This window comes from Budorcas taxicolor, chromosome X (genome assembly GCF_023091745.1).
Source record: "Budorcas taxicolor isolate Tak-1 chromosome X, Takin1.1, whole genome shotgun sequence".
NCBI lineage: Eukaryota > Metazoa > Chordata > Mammalia > Artiodactyla > Bovidae > Budorcas > Budorcas taxicolor.
The window spans coordinates 3,285,529-3,300,956 of NC_068935.1; positions in this window are offsets into that span (position 1 = coordinate 3,285,529).

The window sequence follows — 15,428 nt, forward strand, 5'->3', positions numbered from 1 at the left end:
AGAGAATATAAATAAAGACTCAGAAAAGATTAAAAGGAAACAAATAGAAACAGTTCAGTTGAAAAACTGAAATGAAAAGTTCACTAGAGGGGCTCAACAGCAGATATAAGCAGACGGAAGAATCAGTTAGCTTGATAGAGTAATAGAGATTTGAATACAGATTAAAAAATAATAAAGAAGAATGAAAATATACCACTGTCAAACTTCTGAAAACTAAAGGCAAAGAGAGAACCATAAAAGCGACAAAATAAAAAATGAGTTGTCATGTACAGGGAACCTAATAAGTTTTATAGCTGGCATCTCATCAGAAACAATAGAGACCAAAGGCAGTGGCATGATATATTTAAAGTACTAGGGGAAAAAAAAAAAACAAAACTGTCAACTAAGAACATTATATCAAGCAAAATTGCATTTCTAAAATAAAGACAAAATATAAGCATCTCAGATAAACAAAAACTGAGAGAATTTTTGCCAGTAGACCTAGCTTAAAGAAATATTAAGGGGAATTTTTCAGGCTTAATGCAAGTGAATAATGCAGTCATTTATTCAAATTTGCACAAATATTAAAAAAAAAACAGTAAATGTAAGTATGTAGGTAGTTATTCAAGATGGTATAACTGCCTACCTATCCCACTGTCTTCTCTTATATTATTTAAAAATTGCCCAAAACAATATGTATACAATTGTTTTAAAGGATCAATAACATATATAAATGGGTTTCCATGTTCTCCTCCAGGGGAGCTTTCTCACCCAGGGATAGAACCTGTGTCTCTCATGTCTCCTGCATTAGCAGGCAGGTTCTTTACCACCAGCACCACTTGAGAAGTCCCAAATAAGAGGGTTAGTATAACAAACTCTATAAGCATACTTCTCCTTTCTTGTTAAAGCTCATTCAGACTTATATAAAGAAATTATGTAAAGTAATAATTATAGCAAGGTATTGTTGGCTTTGTAACATGAATAATTATATATGCACAATAATAATGGGCTTCCCTGTTTGCTCAGCAGTAAAGAATCCACCAGCCAAGCTGGAGTGAGATCAATGGGCCAGAAAGATCCCCTGGAGGAGGAAACGGCTATTCACTCCAGTATTCTTGCCTGGGAAATCCCATGGACAGAGGAACCTGGCAGCTCCAGTCCATGGGGTCTCAGAGAGTTGGACATGACCAAGTGACTAAACAACAATTGATAACATAAAAGTGACAGCAAATAGTTATATTCTATGCAAGTTTCATTATTTTGCTGGAATTTCATATACATTTTAAATATATTTTGATAAGTTGATGTTCACATTGTGAGTTCTAGAGAAATCACTAGTAAATACTTTTAAAATATACCATTAAAACTCTTAAACAGATTAAAGTGCCATGCTAAAACTATATACATGAAACCAAACAAGGCAGTAAAGATGGGAAAAAGATGCAAGATATACAGATAAAAATGGTAGATATGAATTCCAGCATATCAATAATAACATTAAGTATGAATATTTTAAATAATGATAGAAGAGTCAAGTTTACAATTATTATTTAAAACTAGTATAATTATATAATATCATTACATATTTAAAAGTAATGGTAACATCCTCTGACATAAATCACAGCAAGATCCTCTATGACCCACATCCCAGAGTAATGGAAATAAAAACAAAAATAAGCAAATGGGTCCTATTTAAACTTAAAATGTTTTGCACAATGAAAGAAACAATAAGCAAGGTGAAAAGACAGCCTTCAAAATGGGAGAAAATAATAGCAAATGAAACAACTGACAAAGACTTAATCTCCAAAATACACAAGCAGCTCATGCAGCTCAATACATGAAAAGTTAACAATCCAATCAAAAAGTGGCCAAAGAACTAAACAGACATTTCTCCAAAGAAGACACACAGATGGCTAATAGGCACATGAAAAGAAGCTCAACATCACTCATTATTAGAGAAATGCAAATCAAAACCACAATGAGGTATCATCTCACACCGGTCAGAATGGCTGCCATCAAAAAGCCCACAAACAATAAATGCTGGAGAGGGTATGGCAAAAAGGGAATCGTTTTACACTGATGGTGGGAATGCAAAATGGTACAGCCACTATGGAGAACAGTGTGGAGATTCCTTAAAAAACTGGAAATAGAACTGCCATACTACCCAGCAATCCCAATGCTGGGCGTACACACCAAAGAAACCAGAATTGAAAGAGACACGTGTACCCCAATGTTCATTGCAGCACTGTTTACAGTAGCCAGGACATGGAAGCAACCTAGATTTCCATCAGCAGGCAAATGTTTAAGAAAGCCGTGGTACATATACACAATGGAATATTACTCAGCTATTGAAAAGAATGTTTGAATCAGTTCTAATGAGGTGGATGAAATTGGAGCCTATTATACAGAGCAAAGTAAGTCAGAAAGAAAAACACCAATATTACATATTAATGCATATATGTGGACTTTAGAAAGATGGTAACAACAATCCTATATACAAGGCCACAAAAGAGAAACAGATGTAAAGAAGAGACTTTTGGACTCTGTGGGAGAAGGCGAGGATGGGATGATTTGAGGGAATAGCATTGAAACATGTATATTACCATATGTAAAATTGATGGCTAGTGCAATTTGATGCATAAAGCAGGGCAATCAAAGCTAGTGCTCTGGAACAACCCAGAGGGATAGGATGAGGAGGGAGGTGGGTAGGGGTTCAGGATGAGGGCACACATGTACACGTGCAGCTGATTCATGTTAATGTATGGCAAAAACTACCACAATATTGTAAAGTAATTGATCCTCCAATTAAAATAAAATAATTTTAAAAAGAACTAATGGTAAAACTTGACTCTCTTACCATTATTTAAAATATTCATACTTAATGTTATTGTTGATATGCTGGAATTCAAATAATGGTGGGAGAGTCAAGGGGCTTCCCTGGTGGCTCAAATGGTAAAGAATCTGCCTGCAATGTGGGAAACCTGGGTTCAATTCCTGGGTTGGGAAGATCTCCTGGAGGAGGGCATGGAAACCCACTCCAATATTCTTGCCTGGAGAATCCCATGTACAGAAGAGCCTGGAATGCTGAAGTCTATGGGGTTGCAAAGAGTCAGACACGACTCAGCACAGCACAGGAGATTCAAGGGACTTGAGGACTGATTAAGTTAAGTATATATATATATGACCATGAGATTGCAGCAGCACATGCAAGCTTTACTGGGTGATATTTGATCTGTTTGTATGTGGGGGAAGTAATACAAAGCAGAGGACTATCAGAATCTATGTGCAGTGGCTACTAAGTAAAGATAGCAAAATGAACCCTTAGAGGAGAGGAAAATCACTATCCACGAATACGGAATGTCACTTCATTTATTAACTCTTCTTTGATTTCTTTTATCACCATTTTACAGTTTTTTTCGTATAGATCTAGTACATACTTTGTTAAGTTTATACCTAAGTATTTAATTTTTAGGGTGATCAGGTAAATGGCAATATTATCTTAATTTCAAATTCCACTTGTTCATTTCCAGTAGACAGTAAAGTGACAGACTTTTGTATATTAATCTATACCTGCAGGAAGATCCCCTGGAGTGGAAATCCACTGGAATGGAAATCCACTCCAGTATTCTTGCCTGGGAAATCCCATGGACAAGGGAACCTGGCTGGCCACAGTCCATGGGGTCTTAAGGAGTCAGACACGACTATGTGACTAAGCACAGAAGACTTTCAGAATGATGCACAAAAGCAGTAGTGAGAGGAAGAATCCTTGCCTTGTTCCTGACCCATAGCAGAAGTTTCAAGTTTTTTTTAACACTAAGTATGATGTTCAGTTCAGTTCAGTTCAGTTCAGTCACTCAGCCGTGTCCAACTCTTTGTGACCCCATGAATTGCAGCACGCCAGGCCTCCCTGTCCATCAACAACTCCTAGAGTTCACTCAAACTGATGTCCATCGAGTCAGTGATGCCATCCAACCATCTCATCCTCTGTCGTCCCCTTCTCCTACTGCCCCCAATCCTTTCCAGCATTAGGGTCTTTTCCAGTGAGTCAACTCTTCGCATGAGGTGGCCAAAGTACTGGAGTTTCAGCTTTAGCATCAGTCCTTCCAAAGAACACCCAGGGCTGATCTCCCTTAGAATGGACTGGTTGGATGTCCTAGCAGTCCAAGGGACTCTCAAGAGTCTTCTCCAACACCACAGTTCAAAAGTATCAATGCTTCAGCGCTCTGTTTTCTTCACAGTCCAACTCTCACATCCATACATGACCACTGGAAAAACCATAGCCTTGACTAGATGGACCATCTTGGCAAAGTAATATCTCAGCTTTTGAATATGCTATCCAGGTTGGCCATAACTTTCCTTCCAAGGAGTTAGCGTCTCTTCAAGAAAGAGATCTCTTCAAGAAAATTAGAGATACTAAGGGAACATTTCATGCAAAATGGGCTTGATAAAGGACAGAAATGGTATGGACCTAACAGAAGCAGAAGATATTAAGAAGAGGTGGCAAGAATACACAGAAGTATACAGTAAAGTGTACAAAAATGTACAAAGTGTACAAAAAATTATACAGTAAATTGTACAAAAAAGATCTTAATGACCAAGATAATCACGATGGTGTGATCACTCACCTAGAGCCAGACATCCTGGAATGTGTTTGATGCATGATACTGGATGCTTGGGGCTGGTGCACTGAGACGACCCATAGGGATGGCACAGGGAGGGAGGTAGGAGGGGGGTTCAGGATGGGGAACAGGTGTATACCTGTGGCGGATTCATGTTGATGTATGGCAAACCCAATACAATGTTGTAAAGTAATTAGCTTCCAATTAAATAAATTTATATTTAAAAAAAAGAAAGCATCACTACGAACAAAGCTAGTGGAGGTGATGGAATTTCAGTTGAGCTATTTCAAATCCTAAAAGATGATGCTGTGAAAGTGCTGCACTCAATATATCAGCAAATTTGGAAAACTCAGCAGTGGCCACAGGACTAGAAAAGGTCAGTAGGTCAGTTTTATTTCCCATCCCAAAGAAAGACAATACCAAAGAATCCTCAAACTACCACACAATTGCACTCATCTCACACGCTAGTAAAGTAATGCTCAAAATTTTCCAAGCCAGGCTTCAGCAATATGTGAACCGTGAACTTCGAGATGTTCAAGCTGGTTTTATTTTATTATTATTATTATTATTATTATTATTTTACTTTACAATATTGTATTGGTTTTGGAAAAGGCAGAGGAACCAGAGATCCAATTGCCAACATCTGCTGGATCATTGAAAAAGCAAGAGAGTTCCAGAAAAACATCTTTTCCTGCTTTATTGACTATGCCAAAGCCTTTGACTGTGTGGATCACAATAAATTGTGGAAAATTCTGAAAGGGATGGGAATACCAGACCACCTGACCTGCCTCTTGAGAAACCTATATGTAGGTCAGGAAGCAACAGTTAGAGCTGGACATGGAACAACAGACTGGTTCCAAATAGGAAAAGGAGTATGTCAAGGCTGTATATTGTCACCCTGTTTATTTAACTTCTATGCAAAGTACATCATGAGAAACGCTGGACTGGAAGAAACACAAGCTGGAATCAAGATTGCTGGGAGAAATATCAATAACCTCAGATATGCAGATGACACCACCCTTATGGCAGAAAGTGAAGAGGAACTCAAAAGCCTGTTGATGAAAGTGAAAGTGAAGAGTGAAAAAGTTGTCTTAAAGCACAACATTCAGAAAACGGAGATCATCGCATCTGGTCCCATCACTTCATGGGAACTAGATGGGGAAACAGTGGAAACAGTGTCAGACTTTATTTTTTGGGGGCTCCAAAATCACTGCAAATGGTGATTGCAGCCATGAAATTAAAAGACGCTTGCTCCTTGGAGGAAAAGTTAAGTATGATGTTAGCTTGGAGTATTTAACTAGCTGTTCTTTATCAAGCTGAGGAAGCTCCTCTCTGTTCCTTGTTTACTGTGATTTATTTAAATTAAGATTAAGTATTAGATTATATGAAATGCTTTTTTACATCTGTTGATATCATATGATTTTTATTCTTTAGCTTTTGACATGATGAATTACATTAATTGATTTTAAAATATTGAACCATACTTGCACACCTGGAATAAATCCCACTGATCACAGTACATAATTTCTTTCATATTTTTTAATTTAATGTTCTAATATTTTATCGTGAATTTTTGCATCTATGTTCATGAGAGCTATTGTTCAGTAGTTTTCTTTTTTTGTAGTATCTTTGTTTAGCTTTGGCATTAAAATAATGCTGACCTCACAGATTGAACTAGAAAGTATTCTCTCTGATTCTATCTTCTGAAAGAGATTGTTAAGAAATGGTGAAAAAAAAAAAAAAAAAAAAAAAAAGAAAGAAAGAAAGAAATGGTATAATTTTGTCCTTAAAAGTTTGGTAAATTTCACCAGAGAACACATCTGAGCCCAATGCTTTCTGTTTTGCCAGGTAATTAATTATTTATTCAATTTATTTAATAGACACAGGCCTATTCCAATTATCTATTTTTTCTCTCTGAAAGATAATATCTTTCTTGGAATTGCTAAATTTCATTTAGGTTATCAAATTTATAGGCACAGAGTTCAAAGTGTTATTTCTTGTATAATCCTTTTAATGCCCATGGGGATCTCAAGTGATAGTCTTATTTTCATTTCTGATATTAGTAACATCTGCCTTGTCTCTCTTTTTTCTTAGCCTGGCTAGAAGCTTATTGGTTTATTGATCTTTTCAAACAGCCAGTTTGAGATTTTGTTAATTTTCTCTTTATTTTCTGTTTTCAATTTCATTAACATCTTCTTTAATTTTTATTGTTTCTTCTGATCACTATAGATTTTGTTTGTTTTTTTCTTGTTTCCTAAGCTAGAAGTTTAAATGATTGATTTTAGATCTTTTTTCCTCATGCATTAATTCAATGCAATAAATTTTGCTCTAAGCACTGCTTCACTGAATGCCATAAATTTTGATTAAATTCTTTTCATTTTAATTTAGTTCAAAATAATTTAAATTTCTCTTGAGATTTCTTGTTTGACCCACGCATTACTTAGATATGCTTTGCTTAATCTCCAAATATCTGGGGGTTTCTCAGTTATCTTTCTGTTATTGGTCACCAGTCTAATTTCACTGTGTTCTAAAAAATAAAGTTTTTAATTTATGGCCCAGAATGTGGTGTATCTTGGTAAATGTTCCATGTGAGCTTGAGAAGAACTGCTGTTGTTCAATGAAGTAGTATATATAGAAATACCTCAATATCTTCCCTGGTGGCTCAGATGTAAAGAATCCACCTGCAGTGCAGGAGACCTGGGTTTGATCCCTGGGTTGGGAAGATCCCCTTGAGAAGGGAATGGCTACTCACGCCAATATTCTTGTTTGGAGAATCCCATGGACAGAGGAGCCTAGCAGACTTCAGAGTCAGACACAACTGTGTGACTACCACCACTATCACAATATCGTCTCTGGTGGCTCAGAGGTAAACAATCCATCCACAATGCCAGAGACCTAGGTTTGATCCCTGGGTTGGGAAGATCCCCTTGAGAAGGGAATGGCTACTCACTCCAGTATTCTGGCCTGGAGAATTCCATAGACAGAGGAGCTTGTCAGGCTACAGTCTGTGAAGTCTCAAAGAGTTGGACACGACTGAGCAGCTTTCACTTCCTTTCAGTATCTGCATGAAATTTGTTCTAGGGCACCCAAGCAAAGCCATGGATGCTCAAGTTCTTTGTATAAAATGGTGTAGTATTTGCATTTAACCTATGCACATCCTCCCATATACTTTAAATAGTCTCCAGATTACTGATACCTAGTAAAATGCAAAATGATAGGATACCAAAAGAGGGACTCCCCAGGTCAATAGGTGCCCAATATGCTACTGGAGATCAGTGGAGAAATAACTCCAGAAAGAATGAAGGGATGGAGCAAAAGCAAAACCAATACCCAGTTGTGGATGTGACTGGTGATAGAAGCAAGATCCGATGCTCTAAAGAGGAATATTGCATAGGAACCTGGAATGTCAGGTCCATGAATCAAGGCAAATTGGAAGTGGTCAAACAAGAGATGGCAAGAGTGAACGTCGACATTCTAGGAATCAGCGAACTAACATGGACTGGAATGGGTGAATTTACCTCAGATGACCATTATATCTACTACTGGGGGCAGGAACCCCTCAGAAGAAATGGAGTAGACATCATGATCAACAAAAGAGTCTGAAATGCAGTACTTCAAGCAATCTCAAAAACGACAGAATGATCTCTGGTTGTCTCCAAGGCAAACCATTCAATATCACAGTAATCCAAGGCTATGCCCCAACCAGCAACGTTGAAGAAGCTGAAGTTGAATGGTTTTATGAAAACCTACAGGACCTTTTAGAACTAACACCCAAAAAAGATGTCCTTTTCATTATAGGGGACTGGAATGCGAAAGTAGGAAGTCAAGAAACACCTGGAGTAACAGGCAAATTTGGCCTTGGAATGCGGAATGAAGCACGGCAAAGGCTAATAGAGTTTTGCCAAGAAAATGCACTGGTCATAGCAAACACCCTCTTCCAACAACACAAGATAAGACTCTACACATGGACATCACTAGATGGTCAACATTGAAATCAGACTGATTATATTCTTTGCAGCCAAAGATGGAGAAGCTCTATACAGTCAACACAAACAAGACCAGGAGCTGACTGTGGCTCAGATCATGAACTCCTTATTACCAAATTCAGACTCAAATTGAAGAAAGTAGGGAAAATCACTAGACCATTGAGGTACAACCTAAATCAAATCCATTCTGTTTATATAGTGGAAGTGAGAAATAGATTTAAGGGCCTAGATCTGAGAGATAGAGTGCCTGATGAACTATGGAGTGAGGTTCGTGACATTGTACAGGAGAAAGGGATCAAGGCCATCCCCATGGAAAAGAAATGCAAAAAAGCAAAATGGCTTTCTGGGGAGGCCCTACAAATAGCTGTGAAAAGAAGAGAGACAAAAAGCAAAGGAGAAAAGGAAAGATATAAGCATCTAAATGCAGAGTTGCAAAGAAGAGCAAGAAGAGATAAGAAAGCGTTATTCAGTGATCAATGCAAAGAAATAGAGGAAAACAACAGAATGGGAAAGACTAGAGATCTCTTCAAGAAAATTAGAGATACCAAGGGAACATTTCATGCAAAGATGGGCTCGATAAAGGACAGAAATGGTATGGACCTAACAGAAGCAGAAGATATTAAGAAGAGGTGGCAAGAATACACAGAACTGTACAAGAAAGGTCACACTTTTGCTGTGTCTAAAAGCTCATTACCAAACACAGGGTCATGTAGATTTTCTCCTAGAAGCTTTATATTATTTCATTTTTATAATTAGGTTTTTTATTCACTTTGAGTTAACTTTTCAAAAGATATAAGATATAGTTATATTAAGAAGAGGTGGCAAGAATACACAGAACTGTACAAGAAAGATCTTCATGACCCGGATAATCATGATGGTGTGATCACTCATCTAGAGCCAGACATCCTGGAATGTGAAGTCAAGTGGGCCTTAGAAAGCATCACTATGAACAAAGCAAGTGGAGGTGATGGAATTCCGGTTCAGCTGTCTCAAATCCTGAAAGATGATGCTGTGAAAGTTCTGTATTCAATATGCCAGCAAATTTGGAAAACTCAGCAGTGGGCACAGGACTGGAAAAGGTCAGTTTTCATTCCAATCACAAAGAAAGACAGTGCCACAGAATGCTCAAACTACCGCACAATTGCACTCATCTCATATGCTAGTAAAGTAATGCTCAAAATTCTCCAAGCCAGGCTTCAGCAATACGTGAACTGTGAACACCCTGATGTTCAAGCTGGTTTTAGAAATGGCAGAGGTACCAGAGATCAAATTGCCAACATCTTCTGGATCATGGAAAAAGCAAGAGAGTTCCAGAAAAACATATATTTCTGCTTTGTTGACTATGCCCAAGCCTTTGTCTGTGTGGATCACAATAAACTGTGGAAAATTCTGACAGAGATGGGAATACCAGACCACCTGACCTGCCTCTTGAGAAATCTGTATGCAGGCCAGGAAGCTGCAGTTAGAACTGGACATGGAACAACGGACTGGTTCCAAATAGGAAAAGTAGTACGTCAAGGCTGTATATTGTCACCCTGCTTATTTAAATTATATGCAGAGTACCTCATGAGCAACGGTGGACTGGAAGAAGCACAAGCTGAAATCAAGATAGCCGGGAGAAATATCAATAACCTCAAATATGCAGATGACACCACCCTTATGGCAGAAAGTGAAGAGGAACTAAAAAGCCTCTTGATGAAAGTGAAAGAGGAGAGTGAAAAAGTTGGCTTAAAGCTCAACATTCAGAAAATGAAGATCATGGCATCCTTTCCCATCACTTCATGGGAAATAGATGGGAAACAGTGGAAACAGTGTCAGATTTTAATTTTGGGGGCTCCAAAATCACTGCAGATGGTGACTGCAGCCATGATATTAAAAGATGCTTACTCCTTGGAAGAAAAGTTATGAGCAACCTAGATAGCATATTCAAAAGCAGAGACATTTCTTTCCTGACTAAGGTCCATCTAGTCAAGGCTATGGTTTTTCCTGTGGTCATGTATGGATGTGAGAGTTGGACTGTGAAGAAGGCTGAGCACCGAAGAATTGATGCTTTTGAACTGTGGTGTTGGAGAAGACTTTTGAGAGTGCCTTGGACTGCAAGGAGATCCAACCAGTCCATTGTGAAGGAGATCAGCCCTGGGATTTCTTGGAAGGACTGATGCTACAGCTGAAACTCCAGTACTTTGGCCACCTCATGAGAAGAGTTGACTCATTGGAAAAGACTCTGATGCTGGGAGGGATTGGGGGCAAGAGGAGCAGGGGGCGACAGAGGATGAAATGGCTGGATGGCATCACTGACTCGATGGATGTGAATCTGAGTGAACTCCGGGAGATGGTGATGGACAGGGAGGCCTGGCGTGCTGTGATTCATGGGGTCGCAAAGAGTCGAACACAACTGAGCAACTCAACTGAAGTGAACTAGACGGGTGGATGGGAAGAAATTTGAGGGTTACAATCAGCTGTTTTAAATGAATAACTGATTTTGCCATACGGCAACATGAATCTGCCACAGGTATACACGTGTTCCCCATCCAGCTTGTCATGCCAAAAAAGAAAAAATAAATAAAATAAAATAAATGAATAACTGGGAGTCTAGCTTCAGGTATTATGTAGCCCTTTCTTATACCTTCTGGAGGAAACCAAACCCTCCAGAAAGGGACCAGAGTATCTTAGCCCACCCGAAGTCTTAATCATCCTCTGGCCTTAGAATCAACCATTCAGTCTGGTGAACTAAAAGGAAATTCTACTCCTAGGGAGACCAGTGAAACAGGCACTGTGCTTCAGTCCTCTCTCTACTTCTAATATTTTTGTATTCTCCTTATCTCAAGGTGCCTCCTTTTAGAGAATTGTTTGTGGTGGTTTAGTCACTAAGTCATGTCTGACTGTTGTGGCCCCATGAACTGTAACCCATCAGGCTCCTCTGTCCATGGGATTTTCCAGGCAAGAATACTGGATTGGTTTACCATTTCCTTCTCCAGGGGATCTTCCTGATCCAGGGATAAAATCCAGGTCTCCTGCACTGTAGGCAGATTCTTTACTAACTGAGGTACCAGGGAAGCAGTACTCAACAACATTGCAATATATCATCTTTACTGATATATTTATACTTTAAAATATTATTCCAGAAGAATTATTCAAAAACAAATTACTTTGTTGCGATTTCTGGCAATGTGATATCAGTATAGAAAAATATTTTGGGATTAAGAGATTTCCTAATATCCATTAAATCAAAACACAAAAAACTCATTATTCCTACTCATAAAGTGATTCTAGGGTCTAAGTCATGTACAAATCAAAACATGAAAATAGAGAACTATTACTTAGTGAGTACTTGCTATATGCCAGACACTGGTTTAAGTATTTGATGTACCTTGTCACTCCTAATCGTTATTACATTGTAAGGAGGTAAATATGGTCAACCTGATAGTACAAATAAGGAAATAGAAGTTTAAATTAGTTAAATAACTTGAAAGGTCAAAGAGTTAGCAAATGACATAAACTTCAGAGTGTCTAATTCCTAAATAATTATGTTCATCATTATTTTATTGCTTTATGCTTTATTCACTAGAAAGGTAGCCAAAATAAACAATATGAATTTTATAGATAATTTCATAAAGAAAGCATATCTTCTGATTCTGAAACAACCTTTCTTAAGAATTAGTTTTAGATGTAAATGAAAGGTCCAGTGCTCAACAAAGTAAAGTTAGATATAATTAAACTATCACTAATAAGATTAACTGATGGAAAATGTTTTGGCTTTTGAAATTCTTTTCCTCAAAACTCCCTCACTTGAAAAAATTTCTAAAGCCATGTTCAGTTTCCTTTCAGCCTAGACTGTAATAGCTTTATATCCTTTCTCTTATATCCTCATCTTTTCTCAACAACCTTCTAAAAACATTATGCCTGACAGCCATTATTATATCCCTGCTTGATTATATAATTATTGGCATTATTAATTTCAGCAATATAAAATTCAGCAGAAAAAAACTAAGAACTAATCAAGATGGAATGTTCAAATCACAGTTTGTGAAGACCTGGAGTAAATATTCATTTGGAGATTGGAAATTTACGGTGTGCAACTTTCATTAATATTTTATAATAGATACTTATACTTTCTCATTCTCCAAGTGTTGAAATTGGCACTTAAAATATAGTGTGATCTAACAGGGTATCAAAAAGCATCAACTAATTTAATTTATGCCATGCCAGTTCTACTATGCTCAGCAAATAAGAAAGTGACCTTCTGTGTATGACAAAAAGGTGGAGGTTGAAACTTTATTTGTGTTCTAACTCTATATAAGAAAAATATTATGTAATATTAGAGCTACTCCACAACATACAAATATAATGGGAACCAGGTGGAGCACTGGTTTTACTTATCTATATTCAATGCACCTTGGGTCATAAATCAGAGCAGAGGCCAGAGGCATCATTTTAATGATGCTAGTCTAATGCCTTGAATTTTAATAGCACCTTCCTGATGAGAAGCTTAAGGCTTCGCTCACCTTCCAAGAATTCAAATAAGTCTTAGTCTTAAAGACTAAGAAAGCATGGAATCTTAGTGGGGTATTTATTGAAACAAATTAAATCCCAAACCACGACCCTCTTTTATATATTCTTTTTCTTATTGGCACTACTGAGAAGCAGAGTTGGCCTTATATGAGCAAAAGAATGATGTGAATAGATGCTATAGAAATTTTAAAAAAAATTTTTTTACACTACCACCTGTTCTGGATATATTCCATTCGTCCTTTGTACTCATCCTCTACCCTGCCTTGGAGACTTACCTACAAAAATCATATAAGCAAAGCCCCCTTGTCTTCTAGCTTTGGACTGGGTTTGATTAATGGGGAGAGCTGGTAGAAGATTAGCAGGTGTGAGGAGAATGAAGGTGGCAAACTTACCCTCTTGTCTTTCACCCTGTAATTCCATGGGCTAGGTGTACTCTTGACTAAAGGTTACAGCTCCTATCAGGATTCTTTCCCCACATAGTTCCTTCTCTCTCTGTGCTTCTCCTTTGCCCTTTCAGACCTAAGGATGTAACTGACACTTCCCCCCCTAACTCAATGTTACAAATCCTAGAATCCTGCACCATCTCTTTGGATTTTTGTATGACATACTTACTACTTTGTAAATAGGCCCTGTATTAAAATCCCTGAAATTATTTAATTAAAGATTTGTTCAAGATTATCAGTGCTACTTTCCACCAGCATTCTGGTGATACATTATTCTGTAATAGTGTCTGACAGTCTGTCATTAGAAATTTATTCTTTTGGCTTTCATCATATAACCAGAAAAGTGCTGTTCGGGATTTCAATTTTATTTTCAATTACTTACATATCCACACTGACTTAACAACTCACCATGCCTCTCATCATTCAAGAAAGGGCTATAAAATAATTTATCAATAGACTATTGATAGGAAATATATGTTATGTATTTTTATATTTTATATTGTTAAAAGACAGTTCAGTATAGTGATTAAAGTCATGTTACCAGAAAATTTATTTATTAGAGCATAGTCAATTTACAATGTTTTGTTAGTTTCAGGTGTACAGCAAATTGAATCAGTTGCACATACACAACATATCCACTATTTTTTTATATTCTTTTCCATATAAGCCATTACAGAGTATTGAGGAGAGTTTCCTGTGCTATACATATATAATAGTGTGTATATGTATATACACATTATTTTATATATAGTAGTGTGTATATGTCAATCCCAATCTCCCAATTTATCCTTCCTCCCTTTTCCCAATGGTAATCTTAAGATTGTTTTATACATAGGTGACTCTATTTCTGTTTTTTAAAGAAGTTCATTTTTACCAATTTTTAGATTCCACATATAAGTGATTTCATATGATATTTGTCTTTCTCTGTCTGACTTCACTCACTCCGTATGACAATCTCTACATCCATCCATGTTGCTGTAAATGGCATATTTCATTCTTTCTTTGTAACTGAGTAATATTATATTGCATACATGTAGCACATCTTTATTTATTTGTCTATCAGCAGTCATTTATTAATAGGTTGCTTTCTTATCTTGGCTATTGTAAATAGTGGTTCAATGAACATTGGGGTGAATATAATCTTCTGAACTATTGTTATTTTTCTGGGTATTGGCCAAGAAGTGGGATTTCTGGATTATATGGTAGTTCTAGTTTTAGTATTTTCAGAACCTCCATACCGTTCTCCATAGTATTTTCACCAATTTTGGTGACTATGTTATTTTTCTGGGTATTGGCCAAGAAGTGGGATTTCTGGATTATATGGTAGTTCTAGTTTTAGTATTTTCAGAACCTCCATACCGTTCTCCATAGTATTTTCACCAATTTACATAACCACCGACAGTGTAGAAGGGTTCCCTTTTCTCCACACCCTCTCCAGCATTTATTGCTTGTAGATCTTTTGATGATGGTCATTTTCTGGCTGTTGTAAGCTGATACCTCATTGTAGTCTTGATTTACATTTATCTAACAATTAATGATCAAGCATCCTTTCATGTGTTTTTTGGTTATCCATCTTTGATGGACAAATGTCTACTTAGATCTTCTGCTCATTTTTTTGATTGGATTTTTTATTTTTAAAATATAAATTTATGTATTTTAATTGGAGGTTAATTACTTTACAATATAAAATTGAGCTGTATGAGCTGTTTGTATATTTTGGAGATTAATCCCATGTCAATCACTTCATTTGAAAATATTTTCTCCCATTCTGTGGGTTGTCTTTCCATTTTGTTTATGGTTTCCTTTGCTGGGCAAAAGCTTTTAAATTTAGTTAGGTCTCATTTGTTTATTTTTGCTTTCATTACTCTAGAAGGTGGATCAAAAAATAT